A 15,027-nucleotide genomic window follows, 5' to 3' on the forward strand; every position below is an offset into this window, starting at 1 on the left:
AGTCAGACACGCTCTCAAAAACGCAGGTGGAAAAACACACTGAGCTGCGGCACACAGTGACAAGACGTCTTTTCCAAACACTAGCAACCCTCCAGGCACTCAATGGACATAAAATTGTTACTGTTATGTAGAGACAGAGCTCAGTTAAAACTTTATGAATGAAAGATACATTTGTTACAAATTAATAACTCACCACTCTGAAACTCTTGCTCCAGTCCATTTTGCTAAGCTGGTCACAGGAACATATACAGCTGAACCGAAGCCGTGTTTACTACTACTAATTTGCTTCTGATTGGCTAGTAGTCCTACTAGATACTACATACTGTGCATGTGCAACTCCCAACAAAGATCTTTTAGAAGTGAGATGCTTCACTCCATAGCTAAAACGGAGCGTTCAACACACAGGGTGAAAAGAGGAGCTGCAGCAATGTGCAGTATGGCAAAAATATGGTGTTTTTTGAAAATGAAACCATGTAAACCTGTTCTGGTACAACCCCTAAATAAATTCATGAACCTGAAAATGAGCATAATATGACCACTTTAAAACTTTGTCGATCAGTTTGAGTCAGATTAAGTTTCAGCCTACCTCAGATTCTGCGTTTACTGACAATAAAAATTAAAACCTACTCAACTACTAACAATTTTTTTTAATTTTTAATAATAATTTTCTTTCTTATACATTGTACTGTTTATCTCAGTTTGTTGCAAAATTACTTACTGCATATGCACAACTGTGACTCAATCCCAGAGGAGAGGGACCCTAATTGAATTAATTCTGCCCTTATAACTCTCTGAGCCTGACACTGATTAGATAATGCTGCCTTTGTTTAGACATGAGCATCTGCAGAATCATGTATTCATATATTTAATTAAAATAGCATTGCTTGCTCTGACCAATATTACTTATCAAAGTGTTTACCCTGGATTTTCCCCTTAATTCGAAAGATCATTGTTGTTGATTGGCCATCTTGTGGGATGGATGGGGGCAAAAAAGAGGAATCTTTTGGATTATCAGAAACTGGCTTGTCTGCTGTCCACCTTGACAGTAAGCCAGATATCATCAGAGCTTGTTATCTAGCACAGACAAACAGCAGAAAAATCAAAAATGAGGCACCAACCTGTGAGCACAATGATGATCACCCCATAATCCATGAGTTAGACCTTTGAAAAAAAACACATTTGAAAACAAACATGTTAATCAATTCTCACTAAGATCTATAAATCAACTCCACTTGAGGTTATATGTGAATATGTTGTCAGTATTAGCAACCTTCCCTGCAGAATAAGGTATGGTTATTGATTCTACTTACCAATGTCTCTTTAACCTCCTTCTGCTTAAAAATACAAGACGTCAGACGCCTCTGACTGTCAGTTACTCTGTGCTGCTTGTACAGAAGCTCAGTACTCGTTTGATGTTTATCGGTTGTCTTATTAAATACTGAAGAAAAGGGTGTAGTTAAGATTCAGTGCAGAAAAACAGGCTGTTGTATAACAATCAACAACTATGCAGCTGGAGTCAGGAAGTAAAAGCTAAACCAGACAGTCATTCTTAGAAATGCATTGATGGGCAGGTTTGCAGATCTGGTCAAACCTGACCTGTATTGTGTCTTTTGTCATTAACAAAAAATGTATATAATACAAAAACATTTTTATTGTGTTGTATTGTTACATAATTTGATTATTTTAAATTTATTACCTCATGAAGGGGGTTTGGAGTTTGTGACCTCCCAGGGCCCACCTTGGACCCAGTCTGCATAACATGAACATGAACATGAACATGCATTTTTTCACACACCATCCCTACATTCATCATACTGCCCTGACAGTGCTGAAAGCATTCTGCCTTGGGTTGGGCATGGGGGGCTTGCTCTGGATCCGGGGTCCTGGGGCCTCGGGCCTTGAGCTTCTGCTCATATCAGAGAGGGGTGGCGTGTCCTTGGGCCTGGGGTCGGTTGTGTCATCTCCTCTCAGGGGCCCTCTTCGGCAGGAGTGTTGTCAACTGCTAGTAGTCTTATTTTTTAGGTTTTTCAGCATAAATAACAAGTTATATATTTTAAACATGTGTTATCATTTTGCCTCTCATTGCTGTGATGTGTTGTTTATTTATGTTGCTTGACTTTTTATACTTTCCAATGTCGCATTGCTCGTCAAGGGTCACAGTATTGACTCCTATCTACATATACACAGTAAAAATATTGTAATTGAGGCAAACCATGTGAAACTTTCATGTAGAAAAAGCATGGGAGATTAACGACCCAGAATTATCATGGAGACAAACATCAAAATCACCATCTAAACTCCTCATTAAGCTACATTCTTTTCAGTACAGCTTTATTCACCTGTTGCTGTCTTTTTGTAAAGAAATGTACTATAGCAGGTTATGTCCAAAAATGAAAAACAAAACAAAAATCTTCCTGTTACGAATGGGTGGGGCTATGACGTAGATGTTTTCAGGACGGGACCGTAATCAATCATGTAAAGTTTGGTACAGATGTGAGCATGTACAGTGAAGTTATAATAGCTTTGATGGCTACCCGTCAATCTTTGACACCGTGTTGCGGACACACCCATCGCTGAAAACCCACAGATAGTGCAGCTTTTCATTGTCAGTGCCTTTAGAATGCACAGTAGAAAATGCAAGTTAATCGAATTAATTCTGTGGGGGAGTAGGTTAAAGTATGCACCCTGTAAACGGTGAAAAATGGGTTAAAATTCCTGTTGAGTTTAGGGTATGGGTTCTTGTTTATGTTGCCTAAATACAGGCTAGGCTGTACATGAGCAAAGAGCTACAATGCAATAACAGTAATTAGCCTAATGTGATGAAATCGATCCGTGCATCACACCAATTCAGCTTCTATTATCGTCACAAAACGAGTGCACTCAACGTAAGTCAAATTATTAGGCTGTGATATCAACCAGGCTGTGTTTCATGTTATAATAATAAACCCATGTAGTCTACACGTCACTCCAACAGCAGAGTGCTGTGATGACAGTTTTAATTGGGGCTATATGAGATAAATGTTACAGTGTGATTTCTTACAGGGACTGATGATGAAACGCTCACCTCATCAAGCTGAGAGCTGAAATGATCTCCTAATTACAGGCAAAAGGCGCACCCCCCCAAAAAGCAACTGTATTTCTGGGTAGTGCATGAAAGTCGCCTACAGTAATCTGCGGCCATTTTCAACAGATGCTATAATGTTTATTGGATTTTTCTATGTGTTATAATGTTATCAGACATGTTTCTGGATGGTGAAGATATGATCTGTAGCCTTTAGTGCCAAAAGCTGGTCTGCTGCTCTGACAGAGATCACAGGTCTAACAGTGGACCGATGATGCAGCTGTGCAACAGGTCATATTTAATTGACGTTGCTTTAAAATGACGGCTCCGAGGAAAGGACATCTCATTTCGTTAAGCACCTATTTTATCGACTCCTCTCTCCCCGCTTCTCCTCCTCGACTCGACTAGGGGGACAACTCTGATGCCACATACATTTGCATTCTTTTATCAGCCCAGGAAGAGCTTTTGAGTGTATGCTAATACTCTAGATGTGATCTGCCATTTGTTTCCTTGTCAACCATTTGTCTCAACTTGTACTGCAGTGTATATAAGGAAAGGGAGAATAAATTTCGGGACAGAAACCGTGCATTCTCTCTGTGGCCACGTTACATAAAGAATGATTCATCACATCTATTTGACTCCGTATTCTTTGGGAAGGACATATTTTCCTTGACAAACTCACGCAGACACGGGGAGAACACAAACTCCACACAGAAAGGCCCGGAACAACCAAGGTTCAAACACACAACCTTCTTGCTGAAAGGCGACAGTGCTAACCACTGCACCACAAATTTGGGTAATGAGAAAGGTTATAAACGTGAAATTACAAGACAGAGGAAACTCTCCAGAGAGCAGAGCATTCAACTTTTAGCTTCTGAAATCATTTAAACTATCTGCTGGAGCTCAGGTTTGATCCGGAGGGCAGCTGCTTTACTCTAACTATGTGACACCTTGTGTGTGTTTAGAAGAACACAGAACATGAATTAACATCAGATCGGACCGATTCAGTCAGCGTGTCCAGAGTAACACACCCCTAAAATAACAAAAAACAGTGAAACACTGCATCATTGACTTTAGACCTGTTATTTTGTTTTTTTTTTGTCAATGGCAAAATTTCTTTCTGCTGCCTCAAGATCGCAATGCGCCACAAATTTGCCCGACCACACCCCATTTTAAGGCCAACACTCCTATGTGTGTACACAGGTTTGGGAAGTAACCAATTACATGTAATGGCGTTACATAATCAGGATACAAAAATAAAGTAACGGTTCAGTACAGTACAGAAAAACAAGACTCCGATTCAGACAGGCAGGGCCTACATTCTGTAAAACTGGGGAGTACACATTACTTTAATCACAAAGTTTCAATGAAACAGAAAGCAGAGTGCTATTTGCTATTTACCTGTTTCCTGTAAAAACACAAAGCTAGTGAGGGATTTGTGGCAGACGTTGATTGTCATGTAGCCAGTAGCTGATTGGTGTTGACAGTGAATAAAGTTGTGTTTTTTGTTCAGTAATCTGTGGGGCCCGGTCCCAGAAACACTAATTTTCAGCAGAGTCAAAGAAAATTAAGAAAGGTTTTCATTGGTCACTAAATTAGTACAGCCCCCCGAGTGCAGGAGGATTGATCGTTTTCCAGGAAATGACACACTCTAAAAAGCCATATGACTTATAGGCCCAGTGCAAGGTTTAGGATGATGTAGATTTTAAGAGCCTGATAGCTTAAAAAAATTGCTCTGCAGTCTGGTGGTGCGGCAGCAGAAACTTCTATATCTCTTCCCAGAAGGCAGCAGGGTGAACAGGCTGTGGCTGGGTGGGTACTGTCCTTTAGTATCCTGTGGGCTCTGCAGGCACCTCACCTCACCGATGTCACTGATGCTCGGGAGATGGGCACCAGTGGTCTTCTGGGCAGTTTTAATCACCCGCTCCACATAATTGTAAGTTTCTGTAAAAATCCACTGAGCAGACAAGGCATCTTTGATCCTTTCTTGTCTTTATCAGCGTATTTGGTATTAAAGTAATCCAAAAGTATCTAAAAGTAATCAGGTTGCTTTACTGTTATTTTGTGATACTACGGATTACATTACTGATAAGAAAATTTTAACAAGTAATTAGTAATTGTACTGGATTACAATTTTAAAGTAATCCTCCCAACCCTGGGCGTACAGATGGGCGCAAGTGCATTTGCTATTTAAACAACGTGGGCGCCTGGCGTGAAAATGACAGCCGCGTCCGTTGGAAACAAACAATAACACCGGGGGCAAGATAGGGCCCTTAGTGAGAAAAAAACAGGTTCTTGTATGAGAAAAACAACCTTGCTGCAGGAATCAGGAAGTGAAAGCTAAACAAGACAGTTTACTGTCATCATATTTTGTCATATTTAATAAACAGCTATGCAGATCTGATTAAACCCGCGTGTGTGTATTCTCTTTTCTCACGCTATCACAGAGCAGTTTCTTTTGTCGTTTACAATAATTGAATTCAACATAAAAATAATAACTAGTAAATAACATTTTCATTCTATTGTATTGTTACATTATTTTATTATTTTAAAGTTATTACACCATCAATTTTTCTGCTAACAAAGACAAAACTTGGTCTTCTCATGTTGTTGAAATTGCCCTAAAATTATATTAAAATCATTCCTGCCAAACATACTTTTATCAGAAAGCTTGAGTCTTTATGAAGTAATGATTAGGCTCAGAGGAAGACTGCCCACACATTTAATGTCATAAGATTTCACCCCACCACTCCCTCACTGTAGTCCTGGGAGTAGGGCCAAATAAATGTCCTCATGACCTTTTGATCTGTCAAACAACATACTTATCATTGTTACTCCTTTCTTTTAGGCTTGGGCGATACCTGTTTTTTCATACCTTCATACCTTACTGATATTTCGTATCAATCAATCAATCAATCAATCAAAAACTTTATTACAGACTCAAGGTCCAAATCTTACCCACACCAATACATAAATACATATCCACAAATGCACATACATATATACACACGCATAAATACACATAAAAAAATACCATAGTAAATCATGGTTAGAAAAATGAAAAGTGTACAATTATTTAAAAAGAAAATCATTGTTCTACTAGGAGACAATTATACCAGTGTTTCCACATACAGGATTGGTAGCATGTAGTGCTTAGCTGTATGTTAGTTAAGCCCAATATTATTTAATTGTGTGACCCATTAAGCCGGCACATGAATTTAAACATTAGGTTTCTTAAAACAGCATGAAAGGTATTTCTTTCCTTCCTTACAAATATCTCACTTGCACTACACCATCTTGGTCTTGTGAGTAATATTCTCATTGCGTCGTTATATGCTACTTTGAATTTCAATAGACTTGACTTTCTATAATTTGACCACAAGTGCGCAGTATAGAACGGTGTGCAATATGCTTTAAACAAAGATATGTTTATATAGTGTATATGATGATAATTGTGTAAAAAACTACAACAACACAAAAGCAGCATTGATGACATTGTCCAGCTATGTGTAACAAAGTAATCTAACCTTCTACTGAGATTTCTGAATGAAGCTTTGAACATCTGGTGTCATATTTTATAATGTCATCATAAAAAATAAAAATTCCTTGAAATAAATCCTCAATTTTATTAAATCAGCTTGCTTTAATGACTACAACCCGGTCAGTTATGCTGCTGTTGGGTTGCTGCTAGATCGCCCCATTAATACAGGTCTGTGCCTCCCTTTTTGTGCAGCAAGCGGGAGAGCAAACAGTTTTTTGACCACAGTGAAAATATTGTTTATGAAAGGCCAAATGCCCACAAATATGTATGGATGCAAAATATTTCATTGGATAAAACCATGTTGTGAATATTCCAAATGATTACCTCTATCTTTAAATAAGTCTTGACTTTTGGACTTTATGATGCTCTGGAGTTGTGGGAAATGTTTGGTTCACATGGAATCAATCCTACATAGCCTCTAGGTCAGGGAACAGGACCAATATTCTTTTGCTAAATTTATGGTTCCCTGCTCAGTGACTCTAGTTTATCCTGCGTTCCAGGCAACTCGGAACTCGGAAATTTCTGACCTCCAACTAGAAAAACTATCGTGGAACGCTGCCTGAACAATGGCAGCTCCCATGGAAGCACACATTGTAAATGGTAAACAACAACCTAAAAGGCAACATAAAGCATATTTGCATGTATTTAATTAAAAGTATAAATACTGTCATATAGTAAAACCTGTTCTGTATATAAATTTAGCTGGTTACACTAAAGAATCTCTACTTCATCTTCTCCGCACAAAAGTTATACAGTAAAATGTAAAAAACGCCAAAACAGTTGAAAACATTAGGAAGTATCGCCTACATTAAAACAGCCATAATTCTTATTACCACAGAGGGCAGTGCTGAGGGGGCAAGTGTGTGGACACTTCAGCCTTGTATTTCATTCACTTTGGCATCAGGCAACACCTTGCACCTGAAACGCTTTGAGGTTGAAAGTCGGATATTTCAAATCGGACATTTCACAGTTCTGAGCAGTCTGGAATGCGGCAAAAGATCCCCAATTTATTTCTATTTTATTCAGTTCCTTTCCTTTCTTTTCTCATCACTGATTGGCTCTTCCTCAGTGACCTGATTGAGTTCACCTGTCCACACTTTGAATAAGAATTGCACTCCCTTTCACTCATTCTTTCACTTTCGCATGAGGCGGCAGTTCCAGTAAGAGAATTTTAATTTCACTCTTTAGTTTTGGACTCTGTGTCCATGGTTATGAAAACATAGTTTAGGTGTGTATTGTTCCTTATTTCCTTGAGATGGACATGTGAGTTTAGTTTCTAATCTTATGGGTTTTTTTATTTGAGATTGAACAACCTATGTGTGTTTTTTCCCTGATTATGTCGACAGATGCAACCTCAAAGTTCGAAGAAAGAAAAATGGTGTTCACAGGATTTTCCAAGTTTCCTGGCTTACTTCTATGAATTCTGGCCTATGCTCCAATTATAATAGAAAATGTACCTTTTGAACCTCCTACTTTACAGCAAAAGACTCACGTTCAGTGTCAGTGAGCTAAAACAGTATCGCAAAGAAGCAAGCAATGGCAGAGAGGCAGTGGGGGGAAACAGCTGTATAATCAGAATAGTTTTAAAACTAACTCTGTGAATTAAGGGTTTATTTGACCAAACCAGAGTTGGACAGTAGACAGACTAACAAAAACAATTTTTGCGAGTTTTATTTTGTTTCTGAGTATGACTGAAGTATGTTTTACTATCAGTTAACAAGGCAATTATAGATAGTCTTGTCATTTGATGTCACATGTGACATATGGATTATGGTGTCTAACATTGTCTGTAACTGTGAACATATCTTTACACTATAGGCCTACATTAAATTTGATACTGTACCCATCAAGGTGGCTGCATGAGAAGTAAATACTACACTGTTTGAGGTGAAACCATAATGTATCTAAAGATTAACTACTTGACAGCTCCCCAAAAGTGAAGCCAAAACATCTAAACGGTCCCCTGGTGGTTGGATGCAGTACAGGTCATTATGATAGGCTACTAGGGATCCTGAGGGGTTAAATCACCTTACTGCACAATGATCTGTGAAGGCAACAAACCACCCTCCATCCTAATGCTCACAAAAAATATAGTGTCAACAGATCTACATGTACCTTAATCTCTTTATTAATGTTATCTGACCTGCTTACGTGCTCTTATGTAAAACGTGCGCTGAACCAACAAGTTTATGCAGCAAAGTTGAAATTCACTCTGCTTGAAAGCCATAAAATCAGTCACTGCTTCTCTGGTTTGAGAACTCATGTGAACACAGAATATGTACAGCAAGGAAATCCTCATCAAAGCATTTATAACTCATAATTATGTTGACTGGACAATTCTGTTTAGCTATCACTTCTGGTAGTTCTAACAATTAAAAGAAACTACTACACAGATTAATGCCAACATATAGGTTAGAAGCAACAGACTCTCGTTCAGCGAGCTAACCGAGTATCACAAGTAGTACCAGCAACTAAAGAGCCAGAATAGTTTCACATCTAACTCAGTGTATTAAAGGTTAATTTGACCAACAGTGGAAAGAGAAACCAAGACGTTTTTGGTGAGTTTTATTTTGTTTCTGTCAAGTTTAATGAAGTGTGTGTTACTATTAGTTAGCAATGCAATGAAGATAGACATTTGAAGCAGACTCATGTTTTTGTGGATTTAGTAATGCTTCTTTCAATGTCTAACATTGTCTGTAACCTTTACACTAGCTCTATGCTCACTTTGAAACTGTACCCATCACGGCAGCTGCATGATAAGTAAATAAAACCAGAATAATACTGAGTCTCTTCTCTGTATATTACTCAACACTGTACTGTATATAAAGATGGACAACTTGGCAGCAAGTACAGCTGAAAGATCTTGATCGCCCCCTGGTGGCCAGTTTGCTGAAGCACTCCTCTGACAGCAAGCTGGTCTTCACTGATTCACTCACAGAGACAGATAAACACAAACATATAGATGGATAGATTTTTTTAATCTAGGAGCATGGTCAGTCAAGAGGTTTTACATTACACAAGTCAAAGATATGTAGCTTGCATGAGCTTCCCAAGGGGAGAAATCTTTACAATGATGATGGCTCATGCTCCTTCCTAAATGTTCTCTACTTAGACAAGTACTGATAGGTTAAAGCATATAAGTACTGCTTGATGCTTCTTGTGAAATTCTAAATACATGCCACAATCGTTAATCTTAATGTATGCTTAGTTTTTTTTAACTTTTGTTTTGATTTGTTTAGTTGTTTAGAGAAGGTTTTACAAGTATGTTGGCACATTTTGTCAGCACATCCTGCTTCTGTTTCAGGTAAACATACCTTCCCATCTGGAAAGTACCCAAGTATCCTACTGTTGGGACCACTGGGACTTTGTTTAAAAAGTCAGCATTAGAGCCTTGAGCGCCTTTCTGCACCACCATGTAGTGTTAAGTACCAATTAAGGCCTTGGCCAATCAGCAAAGAAAGTGTTGCTCATGTCAGTTGCCTCCTTGCCAGGATATATTTGATCTCCTTTTCGATTATTCAATCCTGGATTTCTTGTTTAAGAGACTTTTTGTGTACTGACAGATTCTGTGTGTCTGTAAGTCCCGACAATAACTCTGTTGAGTGGTTTGCAGATATTGCTGTTCTGATTTAATGCCTGTTAATTTCAGGCTTTGTTAAGTTAATTTATTTTGTGAACAGTCCTCATTTATTTTATTCAGTGTATGTGTGGTTCACTTCATACAGTCAAAAGGCTTTAGTGCAGCAATTTTGCTTTCATAATTGAGTCAGCACTTTGTTTGCTCATTGTTATTGTTTTGATATTGTTTTATTATTATTTCAGTTAAATTTATATTTTCTGTTTAGTGTAGTTAAATAGTAGCTTGATGTAGGTGGAATGGTGGGAAATTGCACAATTGGTAAAATAATTAATTCTTGATATTTCTTTTTATTATATTGCAGAAACCACACGTCAGTTCACAGATATAAATCTGAACTAAGTCGAACTCAGAGTGGCTTGTGTTGTTAACAATGTGCCATTTGGGGACGTCTTCTTCACTTCTTATCAGACTATTTGTGGTGACTGCATTTGGATTCAAGTAACTGCACAAAGGGATTTTTTATTAACAAGAGGTCTTAAACTTGGGCTCACACAACCAACACATTCTCAATCACAGACTTCACAGATTAATTTGTTACTTTGTGTGTCCTAAACCACTGAGACGTTGAACTCTACTTTTAGCTACTATTGGTCCATGAGACTTGACCCATGATGTCATGTCAACTTGTCAACAAAACAGCAGTTCAGCTTCTGCCCTCTCTCTTTTACCTGGACCAAGCAGCAACCTCCAGCTCTCATGGATAAAGCCATCCTGGAGTGCCTTAAACCTGCATTCTTACTAACGGCCAGCAGGGGGTGACTCATGTGGTTGAAACAAGAAGTCTGGTTCCATTAGAAATAATGGCATAATTACCATAGACTGTATATGATAATTAACCCACTTCCCAGCTGATTTATTGCCTCAGTAAACACTTTATGACACTTATGAGTTTATGGTCTCAGTTCCTAGTTTTAAGTTCTTCAATACAACATGATGTTCATTTAGTAAATTATGGTCCCATTTAGGGGACAATAGGCGCTAACATGGCGACCTGTTCAACAGACCAGAGTGACTCGTATTCGCTGCAGTGTAAATTTAATCAGTGCTTTTGAAAAAGCTTATTAGGAGTCGGATGATAATTTTTTACTGTAAGTATGTTTTGTTTGAAGCCTGGTTTTAGCTAGCCAAAATCAGCATCCTGGGTTAATGTAAATTACAGATGCACCTAGCTAACCAAGCTTGTTAACGCACGTGTCGTCCAAATATGGTGCCTGGTTGCAAAAAATCAACAGGCCGCAGACATGTTGATTTGAGGTTTCAAAATGGCAGTCTACAAACCAATGGATTATGTCACCGTGATTACGCCACTTTTATATTTTCAATCAATTCAAACAATCAATGTCGGCCACCGCCCTCCTGACAGTCCCCAAACATGTTTCTGAATGGACTGTGATGTCAGAGCAGGCTTTGGCAGGTGGAGCAGAACTCAGAGCTGAAAACCTCTGACACAGAGAAATGTCAGGGCAACACATAGACAAACAGCCACTCACATTCACACCCAAGGACAATTTTAGAGACACCAATTAACCTAGCCTGCATGTCCTTGGATGGTGGGAGAAATCCGGAGGACCCGGCGAGAACCAACACAGACACTGGGAGAACATACAAACTCCACACAGAAAGGCCGGGGCAACCAGGGTACGGCCTTCTTGCTGTGAGGCGACAGTGCTAACCACTGTTCCACCGCGCTGCCCCTGTCCAGTAGTTAAATTTTCCGAATGAAAAACATCCGCATATTCACAGCTTCTGAACTTTTTATCATGGGAGAAGGAGTAGATTTTTTACAATGTAACTGAACTGTAATAGGAGGGAAAACATCAGAAATTCACACATCTCACAAGTTGGAAGAATGTTTTTATAGGTCTTAAAACATTTCTGGAGGGTCTCTTTAAGCAATACATACAACAAAGAGATCCTCATAGCACTAGAAGTATTAAGTAGTACTAGTATAAGTAAATACAAAGCAGTATAATGAGGTCAAACTACATTTCACTGAAATCTGATGAGAAATCTGTCCTATCAATAAGTTTTTTTCATTTGCTTCAAGGAAAGCAAATCAAATTGTGAAAATTCTAATTAACGTGAAAAAAAGTTCCAAAATGTTGCATTGCAGATCCATTCTTCTTCAGTTCATCTTGTCTTTTCTGAGCTCACGTCTCAACACTTTGATAGATAACTGTGGTGACAGTCCGTATTGGTTGAAGAGCTAGATTTAAAAAAAGCCACACACACCCACAACAGAAAAAAAATAATGTTAATATCGAATAAAATTAGTTGATCATTTGAATTAAAAGTGACTACAAAGTAGTCATGACAATGAAAAACAAACAAACTAACAGCAGTTAGTGCACTCTGCAGTTCCGAGTCCGACAGCTGAGAAAACGACTCCAATTCCACGTTCATGGCAAGAACATAATCTGTTAACATAAATATATTTGTAATAAAATAATACACATAATAATATAAATATAATATAAAGTATTCAACATCACTTGCAGTATAATAACCATAAATAATAACTTTGTATGACCTTATAAATTTAGTTATATGATATACAAATTGACAAAACACAAAAAAGTCTTACATGTAATTTTTGCACACAATACTATTGTGAAAACTTGTAAAATCATATTTAAATTGTATGTATTTATAGAACTGTAAAGTAGGGTTTTTCAATAATTTATTCTCTGGTTTTATATAAATATAGGGAAGAACAGACTTGTTTCTGTTTTAGCAACAGTTAAAGCAGATTACAATCAATTACATTCAAGCCAATACATTTATGAAATGGTCACTCAAGGCAAAGGCTCAGACATGTAATGAATGTAACAAATGCAAATACTTACTAGGGCCTTTGGTTGTAGGACAAAGAGTCAGAGATGTTTGTTTACAAGGAAAGAGAATATTTTAAAATGAATTGATTGAATTTCAGTGGCATGATATATCATAACTTAAATACAATGAAACATTTTTTTTTTTATGCAAATAATCAAATAATTAAAAATAATGACAAGAAATAACAAGGTAACTTTATGTAATGAAAGAAGAAAAGACAACATCAAGTTAACTTAACATGAACAAGGAATAACAAAAACTTTCAGGTGGAAAAGCAAAATACTATTACTGCTGGTAAGTACTACTAAATGTTCAGTAGCTTTCCAAGCTGCAAAAAGAAAATGTTATGCCTGGTTAAATACACATTAATGAAGTCTTACCAGTGGCTGCAGTAACGCTCACTCCACTGCTTAAGATGTTCTCAAACACAGAGAAGAGAGTGAATGTGTATTCAGTTCCAGCAGTGAGAGATACAACTCTGTAAGTTACTGGTCCATCTCCATCTGGTGCAGGGATGTTGATCTCTGCACCATTAAACTGGAGAATAAAGCTGAAGCTGTTGTTCACTTTGTTCCACTGCAGAGTGATTCTGGTCTCATCTTGTCCTATTGAAATGAAGTCTTCTGCGTTTGGAGGAGCTGAAAAAGACAAACAGAGCAATTAAACATGTATTAACAAAGTGACAATGTTCCCTCTGACAGTTAAAGATGGTTCATTTTGTATCTCCACATAAATACAAACTAAAGCTGTCTGTCAGGAACAGAGCAAGTGAAACAATTATTTGTATTACTGAGTATGAATGTTTTTTTTCTGGATCCAGATGTCACATTCTGTAGTCATATCCATCACACTTAATATCACAACAGAGATGTACTCCACTATGAATGAAGAATAACAATGCACCAAAAGTTGAAAAAAGTAAATATTCTTAAAGTAAACAATATTTTATAGTGTTGGCCAAAACAATGCTGAGTTAAATTAACATGCAATAAAGTGCATGTTTTTAAGTAGCACATTCCTTTAATGAATATTATACCCAGTAGATACGTCTTAGTTTTACACTGGTGCTCTGAAAAGCAGATGATGGCTCGCTAAGCAGATACAGAGCATAGAAATAAAGTTACATTACCGGTAACTGCAGTAATGTTTACTCCACTGCTTCTGACGTTTTCAATCACAGAGAAGAGAGTGAATGTGTATTCAGTTGCAGCAGTGAGAGATGAGACTGTGTGAGTTACTGGTCCATCTCCATCTGGTGCAGTGATGTTGATCTCTGCATCATTAAACTGGAGAATAAAGCTGAAGTTGTTGTTCACTTTGTTCCACTGCAGAGTGATACTGGTCTCATCTTGTCCTATTGATCTAAAGTCTTCTGTTTTTGGAGGAGCTGAGACAGAAGAAGAGAAGTGAATGAATTTATCAACAAACAAGTTTGCTTAAATATTTATTCATGCTCCATCTGGCTATTAAGTTTCATCCATTTTGTATGTTTTGTTAATAAAACCTAATAGTAGCTATGAGAGATACAATTATTTAAGACACATTTTTGAATTAGAAAGAATGTCACATTTTATACCTAACCACATTACGGTATGCGTTTCACAGGACATATATAATGAACAATAAATGAAGAATTAAAAATTCACAGCACTTAAAGTTGGACAACTATGGGGAAATAAAGGAGTTTAATATGTTGGCCAAAACAGGCAGTGCTGGAAAATGATGGTGGCCACAAAATGTTGACACTTTTGGCCCATCTTGGACATTTTCACTTAGGGGTGTACTCATTGTTGCCAGCGGTTTAGACATTAATGGCTTTGTGATGTCTTATTTTGAGGGGCCTGCAAATTTACACTGTTATACAAGCTGTACGCTCACGACTTTACATTGTAGCAAAGTGTCATTTCTTCAGTGATGTCACATGAAAAGATATAATCAAATATTTACAAA

The 15,027-nt window shown here is 37.7% G+C and overlaps 1 protein-coding gene and 1 long non-coding RNA gene across 2 annotated transcripts in view; both read right to left on the reverse strand.

The window, feature by feature from the left end:
- Nucleotides 1-15,027, reverse strand: part of LOC123981034 — a 55,713-nt gene that overhangs the window by 6,937 nt on the left and 33,749 nt on the right. The window lies entirely within an intron of this gene.
- LOC123981036 lies at nucleotides 12,580-13,565 on the reverse strand. Its single transcript, XR_006827651.1, has 3 exons — nucleotides 13,458-13,565; nucleotides 13,089-13,094; nucleotides 12,580-12,659 (listed from the first exon to the last, which is right to left on the reverse strand). It is a non-coding gene; the product is annotated as an uncharacterized LOC123981036 (long non-coding RNA).

The sequence above is a fragment of the Micropterus dolomieu genome, linkage group LG12 (assembly GCF_021292245.1).
Source record: "Micropterus dolomieu isolate WLL.071019.BEF.003 ecotype Adirondacks linkage group LG12, ASM2129224v1, whole genome shotgun sequence".
In the NCBI taxonomy this organism is placed as follows: Eukaryota; Metazoa; Chordata; class Actinopteri; order Centrarchiformes; family Centrarchidae; genus Micropterus; species Micropterus dolomieu.